General features: G+C 46.9%; 1 protein-coding gene across 1 annotated transcript in view; it reads left to right on the top strand.

The window, feature by feature from the left end:
- The first annotated feature begins 239 nt into the window (after positions 1–239).
- LOC148144445 (uncharacterized) overlaps positions 240–16,800 on the top strand; it is a 248,217-nt gene continuing 231,656 nt past the window's right edge. The window contains exon 1 of the mRNA XM_087974734.1: positions 240–364. The gene's annotated coding sequence lies outside the window, so the exon portion shown is untranslated. The remainder of the gene's footprint in view (positions 365–16,800) is intronic.

The following is a 16,800-nucleotide window of genomic DNA, read 5'->3' as shown; positions in this document are numbered from 1 at the left end:
TAAATTGAGCCGTGAGCTTTCCCAATGTAGACAGGGCTCCTGGAAACGTGGCAGTGTCCCCTCTGCAGCTGCAGAGCGAGACAGGAGAGTTTGTTTTTGTGAATGAGCAGTTGTAGCGCGAGGTGCCTGTTGCTTGGTGACGGTAAGGCTCCCCCGGCCCCGCCCATCCCCCGTGCAGACGTCACGCGGGGCGAAGGCGGTTGGGAGGAGAAGTCGCTCGAGCGGGGAAGCGGCGGGAGGGCGGCCGTTAGGAAAATGGCGCCGTGCGGCCCGGGGCAGACACCCGTCACTGGGCACCGCCGCCTTCCTGGCGCAGCTGCTGTGTCACGGCCACACCGGCCGGCTGTACAGCAGGCAGGAGCCGGTGAGCATTCTGGAGGCGGATGGGGTTAAGGGCCTGTTTGGGAACTCGTCGGCCGCCTGGGTGGTGGAGTTCTACTGGTCGTGGGGCGGCCCCTGTGTCAACTATGGGGCCACCTGGAAGGTACTGGGCCCGGGAGATGAAAGGTGAGGCAGGTTGGGGGGGGACGGAGGGGAAGGAATGTGGGGCCTGTCCTGTCATAGTGACATTTTACACTCACTTTCCATCTGCTTTTACTGGGGCTTGTGCTGTTTCCCCCTCACTGTTTGTTTAATCCTTGTGCTGTTTACCCTCACTGTGTGTTTAATCCTTGTGCTGTTTACCCTCACTGTGTGTTTAATCCTTGTGCTGTTTGCCCCTCACTGTGTGTTTAATCCTTGTGCTGTTTACCCTCAACCACACTGCTGTGGGTCTGGAGAACTCAGTGTTGAGTCCTCCGGGCTGTTGACTGCTCAGACAGAAGATGGAGGTTTTGTTCCTCCAATTTGTGGTTTGGTTTGTTGTGGTAATGGAGGAAGCCAAAGATAGTCATGTCAGAAGGGGAGTGGGAAGGGGCATTAAAATGGGAAGTCCGCTCAGCCTCTGCGGACCCAGCTGGAATGCTCAGCAAACCGTTTCCCAAGTTTACGCTCGCTTTCCCCGATGTAGAGAAGACCACAATTGGCAAAGCACAGCAGGTCAAGCAGCATCCGAGCAGTAGGACAGTCGAAGTTTTGGGCACGAGCCCTTCATCAGGAATGATGCGTGGATGTTCAGAGGGGCATCAGTGTCCTTCTGTGCCAGTTGTCAGACAGGTGCAGCAGGCAATGAGCAAGGCAAGTGGTGTCTTAGCAAGAGGTTAAGTTCAGAAATGGGGATGTCTTCCTGCAGTTAGGGGGTCATTGAATATATTCAAGGCTGAGTTCATCTGATTTTTATGTGAATGTTTATGGGGAAGGCAAGAAAATGGTTTTAAGACTAGTATAGGACCGAGTTACAGAGCCATGCAGCACAGAAACAGACCCTTCAGTCCAACTAGCCCATGCTGACTATGTTCTCAAACTAAACCAGTCCCACCTGCCAGTGTTTGGCCCATATCCCTCCAAACCTTTCCTATTCATGAACTGATCCAAATGTCTTTTAAACGTCGTTACTGTACCTGCATCCACCACTTCCTTGAGACATTTAGTCCGCATGTGAACCACTCTGTATAAAAAAATTGTGCCCTTCAAGTCTTTTAAAAATCTCTTTCTCCTGTTACCATCAAAATTTGCTCCCTAATCTTGAAACCCCAACCCTAGGGGAAGAGCACCTGTCGTTCACCTCATCTCTCCCCTCATGATTTTATAAATCTTGATAAGGTCACATCTCCTCCTCCTATGCGCCAGTGAAAAAGTCCCAGCCCATCTACCTAGATGCAGGTAGATCCATATCCAGTCATGATCGGTTCAATGCTGGTCCCAATTCTCTCTCTCGGTGTCCAGGACAGCAAGAGACCACAAGACATAGGAGCAGAAATTAGGCCACCAGGTCTGCTCATTCCATTCAATCGTGGCTGATAAGTTTCTCAGTTACATTCTTCCGTTATAACCAAAGTGAAAATGGAGGGAGTGAGTGTGGGATGGAGATTTTCAGCTTCCAGGGAATAAAAGAGGAAAGAGTTTACTATAAATTAGAATTTATGGGATCGACTGATGAGCCGAGGAGTGTCAGTTGGGGTTTAATTTAGAGAAATCAGAGGTTTGCATTTTGGTCAAGCAATCCAGGCAGGACTGACACAGTTAAGGGGAGTGTTGCAGAATAAAGAGACCTTGGAGTGCTGGAGTCTCAGGTGGACAGAGTAGTGAAGGCGGCGTTTGGTTTGCTTTCGCACCTATTGGTGGGTAGGCCGGGACTTTTTTCACTGAAGCACAGGAGGTTGAAAGGTGAAGGTATCGGGTGCCTCATTAGCAAGTTGGAATATCAGATAGTGAAGGGGACTGTCAGACAATACAGCAGAATATAGATTGGAGAGTTGGGAAGAGAAATGGCAGATGGAGTTCAATCCAGACAAATGTGAGGTGATACATTTTGGAAGATGCAATTCAAGAGCGAGCTATACGTAAATGGAAAGGTCCTAGGGGAAATTGATGTACAGAGAGATCTGGGTGTTCAGGTCTATTGTTCTCTGAAGGTGGCAACGCATGTCAGTAGAGTGGTCAAGGCAGCTTACAACACGCGTTCCATCATCGGACGGATTGAGTAAAAGAGCTGGCAGGTCATGTTAAAGTTATACAAGATTTTGGTTCGACCGCATTTGGAATACTGCGTACAATTCCGGTCGCCAGATTTCCAAAAGGATGTGGATACTTTTGGAGAGAGTGCAGAGGAGGTTCACCAGGATGTTGCCTGTTATGGAGAGCGCTAGCTATGAGGAGAGGTTGAGTAGATTAGGATTATTTTCATTGGAAATAAGGAGGTTGAGGGGGGGTTCTGATTGAGGCCTAAAAACCATGAGGGGTGTAAACAGGGGTGGATAGGAAGAATTATTTTCCCAGAGGGGAAGACTTAATTAGGGGAGAAAGTGAGGACTGCAGATGCTGGAGATCAGAGCTAGTTGGGCTGAAGGGTCTGTTCTGTGCTGTATGACTCTGTAACTGTTCTGTACTGGTCTTAAAACCATTTTACTTGCCTTCCCCCATAAACATCCACTTCATGGTTGTTCTAAAATCAGATGAACTCAGCCTTGAATATATTCAATGACCCCCTAACTGCAGGAAGACATCCCTACTTCTGAAATCAATTCCTCTTGCTAATATACCTCTTGCCTTGCTGATTGCTTGCTGCATCCGTCTGACAACTGGCAGTGACTGGTGTGGAAGGACGCTGATGCCACTTTTTACATGCACACATCATTCCTGAGGAAGGGCTCGTGCCTGAAATGTCGATTCTCCTGCTCCTCGGATGCTGTCTGATCTCCTGTGCTTTTCCAGTGCCACACGTTTTGACTCTCATCTCCAGGATCTGCAGTCCTGACTTTCTTCACATCCCAATATATCACCATTTAAACAACGCACCTCCTTTCAGCAGTTATTTTTGGGCGGCGCGATGGCACAGTGGTTAGCACTGCTGCCTCACAGCGCCAGAGACACGGGTTCAACTCCCACTTCAGGCGACTGACTGTGTGGATTTTGCATGTTCTCCCCGTGTCTGCGTGGGTTTCCTCCCACAGTCCAAAGATGTGCAGGTCAGGTGAATTGGCCATGCTAAATTGCCCGTAGTGTTCGGTAAGGGGTAAATGTAGGGGTATGGGTGGGTTGCGCTTCGGCGGGTCGGTGTGGACTTGTTGGGCTGAAGGGCCTGTTTCCACACTGTAATGTAATCTAATCTAATAACCGAGGCTATAACCGGGAATTGAATCGCCCGGGTTCAGTTCCCGCCTCAGGCGACTGAGTATGTGGAGTTTGCACGTTCTCTCCGGGTGCTCCGGTTTCCTCCCACAGTCCAAAGATGTGCAGGTCAGGTGAATTGGCCATGCTAAATTGACTGTAGTGTTAGGTAAGGGGTAAATGTAGGGGTATGGGTGGGTTGCGCTTCGGCGGGGCGGTGTGGACTTGTTGGGCCGAAGGGCCTGTTTCCACACTGTAATGTAATCTAATCTAAACTTCACACTGTGGAACTGCATTTGCCGTGTGTTTGCCAATTGAGACACAGACCTGGACCAACATTTCCCGACTCTGTCCCCTCCCTGGATTCACTTGCTTTCTTTTCAGTTGCTGCAAGTCAACAATTTAACCCCAGAATGAAAAAATGAAGTTGCAGTCTGAGGTGAAGCTCTATCTGTATTTGCAGGGGAGGAGTAGCAACAGCTTCAGAACCTGATGGTCCATCTTCCGCATTCCCCGTCACATAACACTACGGGGCAATTTAGCTTGGTCAATTCACCCTAACCCGCACGTCTTTGGACTGTGGGAGGATATCCACGCAGACGTGGGTGGGGAATTGGAACCCGGGGCTCTGGCGCTGAGGCAGCAGTGCTAACCACAACAAAAAAGGGGTAGGGATGTAAGGCAGGATTTCAGGGAGCTAGGGTGGAAGCTGAGGGCTAGAACAAACAGAGTGGGCGGCACGGTGGCACAGTGGTTAGCACTGCTGCCTCACAGCGCCAGAGACCCGGGTTCAATTCCCGCCTCAGGCGACTGACTGTGTGGAGTTTGCACGTTCTCCCCGTGTCTGCGTGGGTTTCCTCCGGGTGCTCCGGTTTCCTCCCACAGTCCAAAGATGTGCAGGGTCATGTGAATTGGCCATACTAAATTGCCCGTAGTGTTAGGTAAGGGGTAAATGTAGGGGTATGGGTGGGTTTCGCTTCGGCGGGTCGGTGTGACTTGTTGGGCCGAAGGGCCTGTTTCCACACTGTAATCTAATCTAATCTAAACAAACAGAGTGGTTATCTCTGGTTTGTTACCCTTGCCACGTGATAGCAAGGAATAGGGAGAGATATCAGCTAAACACGTGGCTGCAAGGATGGTGCAGGAGGAAGGGTTTCAGGCTTTTGGATAATTGGGGCTCATCCTGGGGAAGGTGGGACTTGTACAAACAGGACAGTCTTCACTTTAACCAGAGGGGTACTAATATCCTGGGTGGGAAATTTGCTGGAGCTATTCGAGTGGGTTTAAACTAGCTCAGCAGGGGGATGGGAATAGGGGGTATAGCTGTAGTGCACAGGAGGATGAGAGTAGGAAGGACAAGGACAGGATTTCAGGGTCACAGGAATGTGCTGGCAGACAGTGAAGTGGTTTGAAGTGTGTCTACTTCAACGCCAGAGTATCCGCAACAAGGTCGGTGAGCTTGCAGCACGGCTAGGTACCTGGGACTTGGATGTTGTGGCCATTTTGGAGACATGGATAGAGCAGGGTGAGGAATGGATGTTGCAGGTTCCAGGGTTTTGATCTTTCATTAAGAACAGGCAAGGCGGTAAAAGAGGGAGAGGCGTGGCCTTGTTAGTCAAGGATAGTATAACGGTGGCTGACAGAACTTTTGATGAGGACTCGTCTACTGAGGTAATGTGGGCTGAGGTTAGAAACAGGTGAGGAGAGGTCACACTGCTTGGAGTTTTTTTTATAGGCTTCCGCAGAGTTCCAGGGAGGTGGAAGAGAGGATTAGCAAAATTATTCTGGGTAGGACTTTAACTTCCCCAACATTGACTGGAAATGCTTTCACTCTAGTACGTCATATGGATCAGTTTTTGTCCAGTGTGCGCAGGAGGGCTTTCTGACACAGTATGTCGAAGGCCGACAAGAAGGGAGGTCACACTGGATCTGGTGCTTGGTAATGAACCAGGCCAGGTGTTTGATTTAGTGGAAGGTGAAAACTTTGGAGAGAGTGACCATAATTCAGTTAGGTTTCATATAGCAATTTAAAGGGATAGGAACATGCCACAGGTCAAGAGTTATTGATGGGGCAAGGGCAATTATAATGCAATTAGGCAAGACTTAGGATGCATAGAATAGGGTAGCAAAATGCAGGGGATGGGGACAATTGAAATGTGGAGCTGGTTTAAGGAAAAGTTATTGTGTGTCCTTGATAGGTATGTCCCTGTCAGGCACGAAGTGATAAGGTAAGGGAACTGTGGTTTACAACAGAAATTGCATCTCTTGTTACAAAGAAGAAGGAGGCTTATGTGTTGATGAGGCAAGATGGTTCAGATGAGGCGATGGAGAGTTACAGATCAGCTAAGAAGGATTTAAAGAGAGAGTTAAGAGCAAAGAGAGGACATGAGCAGTCTTTAACACATAAAGGAGAACCCTAAAGCTTTCTATAGGTATGTGAGGAATAAAAGGATGATTAGGGTAGGAATAGGGCCAATCAAAGACAGAAGTGGGAAGTTGAGTGTGGGCCCTGTGGAGATTGGAGAGGTGTTAATGAATATCTCTCAGGAAAAGGAGAATATTGTAGAGGAGAAGAATGATGTACGAGATATTAGACTCGAAAGGATCAAGGTTAGTTGCACACAGGTGTTATCAATTCTAGAAAAGGAGTGAAATAGACAAGTACCTTGGGCCGGATTGGATTTATCCAAGGATTCTCTGGAAAGCTAGGGAGGAGAGAGCAGAGCCTTTGGCTTTGATATTTGAGTTGTCATTGTCTACAGATTTAGTACCAGAGTGGAGGATTGCAAATGTTGTGCCCTTATTCAAGAAGGGCAGCAGAGATGACCCAGGTAGTTATAGACCAATGAGCCTTACTTCTGTTGAAGGAAAGCTTTTGGAAAGGAATATTAGAAAGGATTTATAATCATCTAGCAAGCAACAATTTGATTTCAGATAGTCAACACTGTTTCATCAAGGGCAGATCGTGTCTCACAAACCTCATTGGGTTTTTTGAGAAGGTGACCAAGCATGGAGATGAGGGTAGGGCAGTTGACGTGGTGTACATGGACCTCAGTAAAGCCTTTGATAAAGTTCCACGTGGTAGGTTATTGGAGAAAATGCAGAGGCATGGGTTTGAGGGTGATTTAGCAGTTTGGATTACAAACTAGCTTTCTGAAAGAAGGCAGCGAGTGGTAGTTTATGAAAATATTCAGCCTGGAGTCCGGTTACTAGTGGTGTGCCACAAGGATCAGTTTTCGGACTACTGCGGTTTGTCATTTTTTAAATGACTTAGACACAGGCATAGTTGGATGGATTAGTAAATTTGCAGTCGACACTAAAGTCGGTGGAGTAGTGGACAGTTTGGAAGAATGTTATAGGTTGCAGGGGGACTTGGATAAACTGCAGAATTGGGCTGAGAGGTGGCAAATGGAGTTCAATGCAGCTAAATGTAAGGTGATGCACTTTGGGAAGAATAACAGGAAGGCAGTGATCTTGGAGTCCATGTGCGTAGATCCCTGAAAGTTGCCACTCAGGTGGATAGTGCTGTTAAGAAGGCATACGGTGTGTTAGGTTTCATTCGTAGAGGGATTGAGTTCCGGAACCGCAATATCATGCTGCAACTATACAAAATGCTGGTGCAGCCACACTTGGAATATTGTGTATAGTTCTGGTCCCCATATTTCAGGAAGGATGTGGGAAGCATTGGAAAAGGAGCAGAGGAGATTTACCAGGATGTTGCCTGGTCTGGAGGGTGGGTCTTATGAGGAAAGGCTGAGAGACTTGGGTCTGTTCTCATTGGAAAGAAGGCGGCTAAGGGGGGATTTGATAGAGGCATATAAGATGATCAGAGGATTAGATAGGGTAGACAGTGAAAGAATTTTTCCTGGGATGGTGAAGTCAGCTTTTATTAGGGGGCATAACTACAAATTGAGGGGTGATAGATTAAAGACAGGTGTCAGAGGCAAGTTCTTTATGCAGAGAGTGGTAAGGGTGTGGAATGCCATACCTGCTAAGGTAGTCAACTCAGCCACATTAGGGAGATTTAAACAATCCTTAGATAAGCACATGGTTGATGTTGGGATAGTGTCAGGGAATGAGCTGAGAATAGTTCACAGGTCGGCGCAACATCAAGGACCGAAGGGCCTGTTCTGCGTTGTATTGTTCTATGTTCTAAACTTAGTGCAGGAGGCAGAAAGAAATGAGCAGCTTTTTTTTTATAGATATTTTTATTAGAAATTTAACATTTTTACAAGTTTACAAAAATAAACAAAACTCTCAGATATAAACATTGTATATTTGAGTTAATTGTATATCAATAGCCAAAATTTAACAAGAAAGAAAAGAAAAAACACCCAAAAAAGAAAAAGAAACAAAACTCAACTGTCTACTAATCTGACCTACAACTAACCAGAGTGTATATTTAAGTCTCTTACATGCTCGGAATGTGTTAACATCAGGTGTAATAAAACCCGTATTCGTGCGGGATTCCTCTCCCGAGGGGCCCCGGACCAGCCAGGTTTGTAATCTCAATTAAATAAAAGCCCTTGTTAGGATAGCTGAAATATCTGTATTTATGTAACTCAAGAAGGGCTGCCATATTTTATAAAATAATTCGGTCTTTCGGTGCACCATATTTGTGAGGAAGTCAAGGGAAATACATTCCATAATTAATCTGTGCCAATTTGAAAGTCCAGGGGGGCCCCTCAGCCACCCAGTTCACCAAAATATTTTTCCTTGCACAGAAAGAAAGAATAGAAAATAGTCTCTTCCAGTACATGTCCAGGGAGGGAAAGTTCGAAAAGCCCAAAAGGAGAGATACAGGGTCCACTTTAATTTCCGTTCCTAAAACTTCTGTCAGGGTACTTGCTACTTTAGTCCAATATCTACGGATCTTATGACAGGTCCATAGGCAATGTATAAGAGTGCCCACCTCTATTTTGCATTTAGGACACATTGGAGATGCTCCTGCCTTAAATTTTGCCAGTCGAAACGGTGCTATATGGGCCCTATGAAGTATCTTCAGCTGGATAGCCTGGGTTCTGTTACAAATAGTAATTCTTCTAGCATTTTCCCAAATATCATTCCATGTTTCTATAGAGATTTCTAGTCCCAAATCCTGATCCCATGTTTTAAGCAGATTATCCATATCTCCCGATACTTCATCATGTAGCAAATGATAAATATTACTGACGGAAGATACCCCCACTGGTCGTAGGACACTACATTCTCTATCGGATTTATAAAGACTATCTAATAACGTAGTCTTCTTCTGTATAAAATCTCGAATTTGGAAGTATCGAAAGAGGTCTCCATTGGGTAATCCGAATTTCTGACGCAGCTGTCCGAAAGACATCAGGACCCCATCTTTAAATAAATCCCCGAGACATGAGATACCCCTGGATCTCCAGAGTTGAAAAGTGGCATCTGTAAACTCCGGTTGGAATCCCCATGCTCCCACTATCGGTGCATAGGGGGATGTTTTATGTGAGTTGCCCTCATTTTGCCGCATTATATTCCAAGCCTTAATTGTGTTTAGTATTATAGGGTTTTTACAGTGATCTGTAATGATTTTCCTCTTGTCTGAAAATAAAAGGTTAATAAGTGGGTATTTTACTTGAGAGGCCTCGATGTCCAACCAGATTGATTGTGGATCAGACAAGACCCAATCAGCTATGTAACTTAATAGGGAACTTAACTGATATTTCCTAAAGTCTGGGAAGTCCAATCCTCCCCTTGTCTGTGGAAGCTGTAGCTTCTTCAGCTTAATGAGGGGCCGTCTATGATTCCAGCCAGCCATATAATTTACATAGAGCCATCCTCGGCAGCATCACCAGAAACATTCTCATAGGACATTCATTTTGATTAGTGCTATTCTACCCAACCAGGAAATTGGAAGGTCTCCCCATCGCTGGAGGTCCTGCCTTATCCTTTCCAGTAAATGCACAAAATTAGCCTTATACAACTGACCAAATACTGGAGTAATAAAATGCCTAAATATAAGAAGCCCTCCAGGGACCAACGAAAGGGAAAAAGGGATCCGTCCACTAAGTGGGGCGTCATAGCAAGACCACCCTTTGGCATAGCCTCCGATTTTGAAAAATTAATTTTATAGCCTGAGAATGCGCTAAATGTATTAATAACTTGGATTAGGCGAGGTACGGACATCAGAGAATTACTGAGGAATAGAAGAACATCATCTGCATAAAGGGTAATTTTATGTTTACCTGTACCAATCCTCGGGGCCGTTATATTAGGATCAGCTCGTATAGCTTCTGCTAGTGGTTCAATTATTAGTGTAAATAACAATGGCGAGAGGGGACATCCCTGACGGCAGCCCCTACCCACACTGAAGCTATCTGAACCTAATCCATTGGTAACCACAACTGCTTTGGGATCACTATACAATGTTGAGACCCATTTGGTAAACACCTGACCAACGCCAAACCTTTCCAATGTGTAAAACAAATATGACCATTCAACCCTATCAAATGCCTTTTCCGCATCTAATGAAACCACTACTCCTGGTATCTTTCCCTGATGACAGGCTTGAATCATATTCAAAACCCTTCTAATATTATTGGATGATCTATGGCCCTTAATAAACCCCCGTCTGATCCTCCTTTATAATATGTGGCAGTACCCTTTCTAGTCTCAGTGCTAACGTTTTAGAAAGGATTTTAAAATCTACATTTAGCAAGGATATTGGCCTATATGATGTACAATCTTCTGGATCCTTTCCTTTTTTAAGGATGAGAGAGATATTTGCCTCTTTCAGCGAAGGCGGGAGACAGCCCTGATTACATGCATAGTTATACATGTCCATAAGTGGACCAGCCAATATTTCTATAAATTCTTTATAGAATTCAGCTTGAAAACCATCTGGGCCCGGTGCCTTACCACTCTGAAGTTGCCTAATTACATCAAGTATTTCTTGGACTGTAAGAGGAGCATTTAGGACCGATACTTGTTTCGGAGTTAGGCCTGGAAAGGTCAAATTTTTAAAAAATGACTGCATCCTCCTCGTCCTATCTTCACAATCCTGCGATTTATATAACTCAGAATAAAATTCTCTAAAGATCGCATTAATCTTTTTATGATCATGAGTTAAAATACCCGTACTTTCCTTGATAGACGTAATAGTCTGAGGGGCCTTTTTTTTCTTTGCAAGAAATGCTAAGTATCTCCCTGGTTTGTCGCCATATTCATATAACCTTTGTTTTTCAAATAATATTTCCCTCTTAGCCGTTTGAGTAAGCGTAGTGTTTAGAGCTGTCCTAAGAGCCGTAATCCTTTGCAATTTAATAATAGAAGGTCTATCAGTGTATGCTGTTTCAGCTGCTTTTAAGCGAGCTTCAAGCAGACGCTGTTGTTCTCCCTTCAATTTCTTCTGGGTCGCTGAATAGGAGATGATCAAACCTCGTGTGTAAGTTTTGATGGTCTCCCCCATCATTGATGGGTTGCTAGCTGTACCTGAATTAATATCTAAAAAAGTTTTAAATTCTTGAGAGAAGTACTTTACAAATTTACTATCTTTCATTAGGAAGGGGTCCATACGCCAATGCTGAGGGGATGTCCCATTGTTCCTCGCCTTAGTTTCCATATATACAGCAGCGTGATCGGAAATTGCTATACTACCTACTTTACAGGATGATATGGAATTTTTAAAAATCGAGGGGGGCGAAAAACATATCAATTCTGGTATGACATTTATGTGGATTGGAGTAAAAAGAAAAATCTCTGCCCTGTGGATGAAGACATCTCTATACATATACTAATCCTAATTCTTTGTTCAGATCCATCAATTGTCTCGATCTGGGAGATACTCCTGCAGTACTCTTGGGAATCCTATCTATTTCCGGATCCATAATACAATTAAAGTCTCCCACTATAATTATATGATAGGCACCAAAAGCCATCAATTTTGAAAAGGCTTCCGTTATAAATTTAAAGGGGTGTGCCGGAGGGCAGTACAAATTTAAAATCCCATATTCCTCTCCATTTATGAGGGCTTTAATCAAAATATATCGTCCAGATTCGTCTTTTATCTGCTTTAGGATTTTGAAAGGGAAACTCTTTCGGACAAGAATAACAACTCCCCTGCTTTTTGAGCTAAAAGAAGAAAAAAAGGCCTGATCAAATTCACCCTGTCGTAATTTCAAGTGTTCTTTATCCGACAGGTGTGTCTCCTGTAGGAGAGCTATATCAACTCTTTCCTTCTTAAGATTTGATAATATTTTCTTCCTTTTGACTGGCGAATTACTCCCCTTGACATTTCAGGTGCACCACTTAACCGACTGATCAACCATAATCATCTGGGCCAATCCGAGATCCCTCGGGAGGGGGAACCCTATCCAGAACATCCCGAGCGTAGAGCATATAAAATTTACAACAATAAAGCCTCTCTAATACACCCACAACAATACAATAAAAAACTATTTCTAAATAAAAAAAATATAAAACATATCTAAGTGGAGATTTTCCCCCTTGTTCCCAGGGAGTGTCACTTCCTTTCCAAAAGTCCATCATATCCTCTCCCAACCAATGCCCCACCCTTGAACCAGGCGCTCCTCAATAAAATGAGAATTCAAATATAATACAAAGCTAGACTTAACAGTGAGCACCCTACCCCCACCCACACCAACACCCGGATATATTTGGTAACGTTAATACCATATATAAACATATAACTATAAAAATTACCACCTGAACAAATAATAATTAAATATAATAGTACAAAATAACAAGGGAAAACAACCCCGCTCCTAGAGACAGAGGTAAAATTGAATAAGGTAACCACCTCCCCCTGCCAACACCAACCCCAAGGGGAGGGAGAAAATCAAATCCCTCTCCTCATGATAATATTAAACAGTAAAGTAAGAGAAAGAAGAAAAAAGGGGGGGGATATAAACCAAAGCGGGGGGAAAGGCAAACCAACATCCATTATGTCTTACAGTTTATCTAAGAGAGTCTAAGAATTCCTTAGCCTTTTCTGGTGATCCAAAGTTATATACGGATCTTTCATGGTTAAAGTGTAGCGTCGCTGGGTAGCGTAAGGAGTACTGAATATTTAAGTCCCTTAAATGCTTATTCGCCTCGTCGAATGCCTTCCTCTTTCGACCCAGAGCCGGGGAAAAGTCCTGGAATAACATGATCTTGGATCCTTTATAGATCATAGCTTGGGGGTCTTTTCCGAGATTTCTAGAGGCTTCTAGAAGTATCTGCCTCTCCTTGTAGCTCTGCAGCCGAAACAGGACCAGGCGGAGACGCTGGTTCGAGCCGGAGACGCTGGTTCGAGCCGGGCCCGCGTATTACGACCCGGTAGGCCCATTCCACCCTTACCTGGCCTGATCCAGCTTCCAGATTTAAAAGCTGTGACAGCCACTGCTCCAGGAATACTGTAAGCTGGCCTTCCTCTTCCCGTTCGGAAAGGCCCAGCAAACGAATATTTTTTTCGACCACCTCGATTATCGAGGTCGTCAGTGTGATTCTCTAAGGTCCGGACTCGCTGTTCGAGAGTCCGGACCTGATCCACGGCCAATTGTGCTGCAGTTTCGGAGGTCGCGGCCTTTAGCTCCGCCCTTCCGACTCGGCGCTCGATTTCTTTAATGTCTCGGTCGTGCTTCTGCAGCGCGGCTGAGAGTGAGTCCCATCGACTTCGGGACTACTCGATAAACGCGTCGATCTTCGCATCCAGCTTGGAGATCATCTCCACAAGGCTTGCCCCTATAGGTAAGTCCCCTGGGGCGGCTGTGGACGCCTCTGCTGCAGCTGGAGAGGATGGGGGAGGGGGTCCTGCTTGTTGAGAGCTGCGGGCTCCCTTCCCTTTAGTCATTTTAACTAAAGATTAGATTGTTTAAGTTTAATATTAAACAACTAATTAAATTAAACAACTATTATAAATGATTTGGTGAGTGTGGTGGGGGTGGGTGACCCACTTTACCCAAGTCTTGGGAGGAGCACTGTAGACTCAGACTTGCTGGGTCGCCGCCATCTTGGATCTCCCTCAGAAATGAGCAGCTTTAAAACAAAAACTGGTAATGTATGAGTGTGATGGAGTATAAGCCTGTGAGCGTGTTGGGTGGTGTGTGTCTGTGTCCGAGAGAGAGCGTGTACACGTGAGAGGTATAGATAAAAGTGAGGAATTGCATTTTGCTTTTAAAAAAAAAAGGGAGGACTTGTAGCAGTTACTGGCAGGGCCCTGGGTTATGTTGTAGAACAGAGACATGGGGGTGTGGTTCAGGTACATAGTTCTTTGAAAATTGCATCACTGGTAGACGGAGTGGTTAAGAGTTGATTAGCCCACTTGCCTTCATTGTTCACACCTTCATTAGATTATATTACTTACAATGTGGAAACAGACCGTTCGGCCCAACAAGTCCACACCGCCCTGCCGAAGCGCAACCCACCCATACCCTTACATTTACCCCTTACCTAACACTACGGGCAATTTAGCATAGCCAATTCACCTGATCTGCACATCTTTGGACTGTGGGAGGAAACCGGAGCACCCGGAGAAAACCAACGCAGACACGGGGAGAACGTGCAAACTCCACACAGTCAGTCGCCTGAGGCGGGAATTGAACCCGGGTCTCTGGCGCTGTGAGGCAGCAGTGCTAACCACTGTGCCACCGTGCTGCCCACACCGTTGAATATTGAGTTGGGACATCATTTTGAAATTATACAGGATGTTGGTGAGGCCACTTTTAGAACACTGAGTACAGTTCTGGTCGCCCTGTTATCGGAAGGATACTATTAGAGAAGGTTCGGTAAAGATGTACCAGGATGTTGTCAGGACTGAAGGGTTTGAGTTATAAGGAGAGGCTGAGACTTTATTCACTGGAGTGGAGGAGGTTGAGGGGTGAACTTATTGAGATTTGTAAAATCATGAGGGGTGTCGGCAAGGTGAATAGCAAAACTAGTGAGGAGCATGTTTGGTTATGTCGAGTCATAAATAAATAAATATTGACTCTACTGTTTCTTTTTCTCCTATTGGCATTTGGAGACTTAAATTTGTCAGTAATCGCAGCATTGCCACAGAGTGTACAGCGCATACTCCTCGGTGTCAGCAAGAACGGCGCATGCTCCTAGCTGTCCGCTGCAACGGGGCGCGATCTTCTATAGAAGCTAACGGGGAGCCTTGGAGGACCGGAAGTAGGGTAGTCCTCCTGCCAATGAGAACATCCACTATTGTCTGAATGCCGAAGTTGTTCCATGAATTCCACCGCGACAGATGGTGGAATTGGAATTTGGTCAGAAATCTGGAGTTCAGAATCTAACGGTGAAACCATTTTCGGGGGTTGGGGGTGGTGAAACCCCCATCTGATTCACTCACGTCCTTTTTAGGGAAGGAAACTGTCGTTGTGGGAGACGATTCACTCAGTCGTTCCAGCTATCTCCTTTTACCCGGTCTGGCCTACACGTGACTCCAGACCCACAACAGTCTGGTTGACTCTCCACTGCCCTTCCCCCCCCCCCCCTCACTGGCAAATGCGTGGAGAGAAACTTACTTGGAGACAAGGTATGGGTTGAAATTGGTGAGTGAGGCAGTATTTCCTATGGGTTACGGCTGTAGCAAGGACCCAATTACAAAGGGACAACTCGGTGCTGACCAATAGTAAAGGAGAGAGGTGGAGGGGGGTGGCGGTGTGTGCGCTTTGACCTTGAGCTGCTTATTTTAAAAAAAACAGCAACTTTTTCTACGCCTTTTTGGTGGAATCTGAAGCTGTAACAAAGTTGGGTCACAATAAAGGTTACCTCACTCCTGGTGAGGGCGAGGGACTTCAGTGCCCCTCCCTCGTCCTCCCTGTAAATATATACACGGGCTTGTTAATTGTACCGGTGGTGGTTGCACAAAGCTTCTGACATGGAGACGACTATAGCCAGCCTCAACATCAACGGCAGCAGGGAGTCGCAGCGCAGATTCCAGACCCTCTCGGTCCTTCGGGACGGGAGGTATGCGGTGTGCTTCCTGCAAGAAACCCACACTACCCCGGGAGACGAAGCCACCTGGCTCCTGGAGTGGCGAGGGGGGGTCTACATGAGTCACCTCACCCGCAGATCTGGCGGGGTGGCTATCCTGTTGGCCCCGCATTTTCAGCCGGAGATCTTGGGGGTCAGGGAGCCAGTGCCAGGCCGTTTGCTTCACCTGACGGTTCGGCTGGGGGGCGCGGTGCTTCACTTGGTGAACGTCTACGCTCCCCTGGCCGGGCCGAGGCAAGCGAGCGTCTTCGAAGAAGTGTCCGCTCATCTCGCTTCCATCGACGAGAACCTGTGCGTCGTCCTCGGGGGAGATTTTAACTGCGTCCTCGAGGGCAGGGACCACGGCGGTGCCCGCACTGGCTGCGCGTCGGGGAAGAGGTTGGGGGACTTGGTCAAGTCCTTCGACCTGGTGGACGTCTGGCGGAGTCTCCATCCCAACTCCATCGCCTTCACCTTCGTGAGGCCTGGGGTCGGAGCGTCCAGAATCGACCGCCTGTACGTTTCGCGGGCGTACGCCTCCTGTTTTCCGAAGGCCTCCACGCGGCAGGTGTCGTGCACGGACCACCACCTGGTGTGGGCGGAACTCCTTCCGTTCGGCGCCAGGCTGGGCTCCGCGTACTGGCACTTTAACAACCTGCTGCTGGAGGACGAGTGGTTCCGGGACTCGTTTCGTCGTTTCTGGGCCGGCTGGAGAAGGAAGCGGGGAAGCTTCCCCTCCCTGAGGCTATGGTGGGACGTGGGCAAGGCTCACGTCCGCATCTTCTGTTAGGAGTACGCGAGGGGGTCGACGAAGAGGCAGAAATCCAGGATCCGGGAGTTGGAGAGGGAGTTGCTCGACCTGGAGTCACGCCTTGGTCAGCCCGACGCGGACCCGGCCCTGCGCGGGGCGTACGAAGAGAAGAAGGCCGCGCTCCGGGACCTGCAGCTCGTCGGGGCTCGGGGCGCGTACGTGAGGTCGCGGATCCAGCTCCTCCAGGACCTGCACCGCGGCTCCCCCTTCTTCTACTCGCTGGAAAAAAGGCGTGGCACTCGTCAGCAGCTCCTTGTGCTGCTGGCCGACGACGGGTCCCTCGTCTCGGATCCGGAAGGCGTCAGGGCCCACGTCCGAAACTATTACACGGCCCTGTTCTC

Source organism: Chiloscyllium plagiosum, unplaced genomic scaffold (genome assembly GCF_037043375.1).
Source record: "Chiloscyllium plagiosum isolate Xiang-an unplaced genomic scaffold, Cpla_swu_hap1 HiC_scaffold_27, whole genome shotgun sequence".
NCBI lineage: Eukaryota > Metazoa > Chordata > Chondrichthyes > Orectolobiformes > Hemiscylliidae > Chiloscyllium > Chiloscyllium plagiosum.
The sequence above is the reverse complement of the archived record's forward strand: the minus strand, read 5'-3'. Positions and strand labels throughout refer to the sequence as shown.